Consider the following 4,922-nt stretch of genomic DNA (forward strand, 5'->3'; position numbering starts at 1 on the left):
TAGGTTTGCAAGACATACAAATGCATGTTCACGACCAAAAGTCTAAGATATAGTGCGATTGAATCTCTCACATACTTGAGCCCTGTTTCTGAGCCCTGAAGCTACTATAAAATGTATGCAGGTTAGTGGGTCTGGGCCAATGTAATGTTTTAACTCTGATCAATGGCTGTTAACTGACTGTAGGTTAATTAAAAGTAGGGTGACCAAACGTCCTGTTTTCCCAGTCCTGTTTTCAAGTCATGTCCTGGCCCTAATATAACAATTTTCTATCCATACAGAGGGGGCATACTTTAAATGTATTGAAATGAATAAGGAATCTTTGAGTAAACTTCGAGTATCATTTGAGTATCTCATTGCCAGGCCGAGTGTCCTGGTTTTCGGTAATCAAAATATGGTCACCCTAATTAAAAGTTTATATAAAGTCAACAACAATCTCATCTGAGATCTAAGATTGAGAAATATATCTGAAACAGTGACTTGCCAACAGGATATGCAGCAATTATGTTATACTTCTTTATACTTAATTGCAAAGACGGAATCTAATGTTTCTGATTGCGACATTCAGATGGCTTCTTGGTGCCCTATAAAACCGCCTACTTGTCTAATGTTCCACTTGTTTCATTTATAGTTGTGGAAGTGGAAAAGACACTCTCAGCTAATTTGTAGCTAATCACTGAGGGAGAAGATTTCAGTGAGTCACTGTGACATAAAGATCACAAGGCTGAAGCCACAGTCAAGATGGATTGTTATTACTTTCACCTAATTGATATGAAAGCTTGAAAAACAGGTTTTGTATAGACATAAGCGTAAATCTTATGACATGAGGACTTGTGACATACACTGCACATACACTACCATTTAAACGTTTAGGTTCTGTAAGATTTTCTAATGTTTTTGAAATAAGTCTCTTAAAATATATTTTAAAATAAAATATAATTTATTCATGTGACAAAATATAACTTATTTGTAATTTATTGACATAATTGTCTTCAGTGTCATTGATATGCTGCTTAAAATTTTTGTGGTAACCTAATAAATGTTTTTGATGAATAGAAAGAAAAAATATTTTGTAACATGATATACTTCTGATCAATTTCATGCATTCTTGCTGAATAAAAGTATTAATTTATTTTAAATTAAAAAAAATAATAATTCTTACTGACCCCAAACATTTGAACAGTAGTATTAAAAAAACCGAGAAGCATACATTTTTAAACATTAAAAACATGGGAGTGGCACATGTGAAAAGCCCTTTGCTGAAAAGTCCAGGATATGGACCAGCATCTCAACTAGAACAACTTAGCTATGTTGGTCCACCAAACCAGAATAAAGCAGTCTGTACCAGCATGGAAAATTCACTCTGGTCAAAGCTGGTCTTTTCAGCAGGGATTATTTGCAGTCGGCAGAGACACCTGTTAAACTGTGATCAATAAGGTCATGATTATGTTTTGCTGTCTCTGAGTTCAGTCAATAAACTAAACTGGCTCATGTAATGTTTGTGAGGGCATTTGAATTGCACAGGTCAAGTCTATGTCTTGGGCAGAATGTCTTGCCCTTAATTTTACCATCTGAAAATAAGGACTTGTTTTTGTTTCACATCATGCCAGCACAAATTAGAAGTGAACTAGAAGGATTAATATTGGACAGCAAAACATTTCAGACTTTCAAGCATCTGGCATGATGTAAACATCCTCAGAGATTTCTGCCTGATCTGGATGGAAGAGGGCAGGATCATTGCTGTAGATTGCATCATTCGGATCACACTGCAGGTATGCTTGATGGGCTCTAAATGGGGGCAAAAGTGAAATTCAGTTCTTGAAAACTCAATTCAATCCTTAAATAAAGCGTTCAAATACATTATAACAAGGCAAAAAGAACCCAATAAATATTGCGGCAACATGAAAACTCCGTTAATCTGACTGCTAGGCCACTATTTCCACACATTCAGGCTGTCACTGTGGTCTTGCAAAACAGACAGCAAATAGAACTTAGCAGGAAATTCCATTTCTACTTCAAAGACTTCTTCTCATCGCCCAATTTCTGGTGATCTACATTACCGCAGTGGCTTACAAGCACATACCGATTTGACTTTTGTACTTTACCTGTGCGTGTCCTCGCTTTGTACAGGACGACTTTGAAATTCGTGCAGATTGGACTGTCCACTCTGAAAGTTCTCATAGATTGGGCTCTGCGGAGCAGGTTGAAGTCCTCCGGCGTATCCACTGTACGGAGACTCCCTGGAATGACCATCGTGGCTCTTATCCTGGCTCTTAAGTTTATTAGATAACTCAATATCAACTGACTTTCTGCGTCGAAACCACAGTAGCACTGCTATCCCCGCCAGAAGCAAAGCCACAAAGAATATAGGCAAACCAACAGCAAGTCCAAGTAACCCGCTGGTGGCAATCGGGCAATCATCTGTAGAATGACTTCCATTGAAACAAGTGCTGTTTACATTCATGGCCTAAAAAAGATAGAAAAAGTATGTTATTATGTCTAAAATGACAGCAAACACTCGAGCATTTAAAGCAGAAAACATCCACAGCAATGTATTTCGCATCAAGAGAAAGTGATAGATTTTAATTCTATTATGTACCCTAAAAATTAATCAAATGAACCTTTACTACTTTACTAATGTAACCCAAATGTATAGTTCATAATAGATATAACCTTACCATATTGTGTAGGTGAAACTATATCACCTATGTCTGTATCACAGTTGCTGGCAGAAATGATCAAGCTGCCGTTTGGTGTTTCTTTTTGCAGAAAGCCTTAAAGTTCCTCTTTCGGTGCAGTAGTCATGCAACCTGGAAATTCACACCCCCACACTATCATTCTTCCTGTTGTCTTCCTATAAACAGTTATTTGCTCTGAAATGAGATTTGTGGGTTCATCTTACTAGGAGCTATAAATGATATGCAAATAATAATAGCTGAGCATGACCTCTCAAATGTCCCGATTGTTCATAAAACACACCATTTGTTCATACATCATATTTTCACCCAATGGTGATCATACAGCCTTCAGTTTAAATCATGCTATGAAAGCTTGGCAACAATATATGCTACACTGGCCCACACATGTACCAAGTAGCCTACCAGAAAATCACTGAATGTGACTAGTTTGAAGATACAGAAATGAAAGTTGGTTAACCAGATCAAAACGTTAAACCGAAGCTCAAAATTAGAAAAATGTATCAAAGATTTGACAGTAACTCAGATGCTGTGGTCAGTGCTGATATAGACATCCTCAAGAAAATGAGGAACTTAGTTGTGCTAACATTGCAAGACCAGTTAGCACAATAAACTTTTACTCACAGTTTTACTGGGACTAATGTACATTGTGTATGTGGCTACAAAAAGAGGGCAAAAACAATGCCTGTTTAATGTAAAAAAGAAACAAGCAAGTTGCGGTCACTGTACTGGTCGCTTGTGCTTTTATCACCCCCTGGTGTTAAAAATAATGCATTTGCCTTCAAACTTACATGTTTGCATGATTGTTCATTTTTGATAGTGCTCAAACTGTGAGCATGAAATAGTGTAATTATTATTATTAATTATTTGGAAAAAAACACATCATTGTTGATTATAAAAAAAGTCACTTAATGTGTGACTTTGAGATCCATCCTCAGTAATGTTGACTATAGCATCAAGCTGGAAAACCCCAAATTCAAATCAACAGAATTTATGGAAAATAATTCCGGGTTCAATGGAAATTGCTTTTTAAGTACAGTATGTTTTGTTAGCATGTCAAACATAGAGCTCTGTTTATCTACTTAGCCTAAACAAGAAGACTAAACTAAGAAACTTGATTTTCCAGTGTTAGGTTTGCTCTAGACAGATAAACAGGAGCTAAATGGGTTCTTCATTGCACTCTAAAAAAAAAACGGTGCTATATGGCACTAAAAGTGGTTCTCGGCTCGTAATCATAGGGGAACCTTTTTAAGTGCTGTATAGCACCATTCTTGGTGCTTCTGTGGTTCTTCAGCGTTTTTTCAATGGTTCTTCACCAGTTCTTTGGCTGAGGTGCTATATAGCACCGCTATATACAGAACATGTTACGATATGGTGCTATACAGCACCAAAAGTGGTTCCCCTATGATTACGACCAAGAACCACTTTTAGTGCCATAGCACCTTTATTTTTTTAGAGTGTAGTTGGCTTGTAAAAACAAAAGCTTCACCTTCAGGTTGCAAGAATTTGACCACTTCTTTGCCTCTATTTTTATTTTCAGGACTGTAAATTAGTTTTTTTTTTGCAGTATTTTAAACTTTTTTTTTAAATGTGTTGCAGGTCTGAATGACAGGAAAGGATGCATATTTACAAATGACATGAAGTTGACCAGACAAAACATTAAATATTTTGTGTTCATATTGTCTGCAATGAAATACAAGTCAAAGTAAATTTAGAAATCCCTTCTTTTTTTATTTATTTGCGTTTTCCATACTGTCCCAACTTTTTCTGATTTGGGGTTGTATGAATGAGTGACACATGGGAGTAAAATAGTTGATGGTTGGCTACTGCAAATAACCCGATATGAAATGTGCATGTCACTGCACATATTATGCAACATCTGATTATATCAACTATACAGAAGTTCTGTTTCTCTATTAAAAAAACCCCACCTGCTGTAAAACACTTCCTTCCACATGCATTCATGGTTCTGTTAAATTGTACTTTACAAAATAGTTTACAAAATAGTTTCGTTTTATATTGATCAAATTGGCTGCAAGTAGCTACATTTATTAATCAACCAAAGAGCTATAACCAAACTAAACAGTATTTTAAAATAGCATATGATATGCATCATGACACGTCTGGATGGACCCGATGTCTTAACGCCTGGCAGACAGTTTTTTCTTCATTAGAGTTGGGAACCGAGAATCTTTCTTATTTTCAAATTAAAAGTAAATATGGGAACTG

The 4,922-nt window shown here is 36.2% G+C and overlaps 1 long non-coding RNA gene across 1 annotated transcript; it reads right to left on the minus strand.

Moving 5' to 3' along the window:
- Window positions 1-729: 729 nt before the first annotated feature.
- LOC307127677 lies at window positions 730-2,774 on the minus strand. Its single transcript, XR_013816672.1, has 3 exons — window positions 2,676-2,774; window positions 2,103-2,464; window positions 730-1,785 (listed from the first exon to the last, which is right to left on the minus strand). It is a non-coding gene; the product is annotated as an uncharacterized lncRNA (long non-coding RNA).
- Window positions 2,775-4,922: the final 2,148 nt, after the last annotated feature.

This window comes from Gobio gobio (genome assembly GCF_949357685.1).
Source record: "Gobio gobio genome assembly, chromosome: 6".
NCBI lineage: Eukaryota > Metazoa > Chordata > Actinopteri > Cypriniformes > Gobionidae > Gobio > Gobio gobio.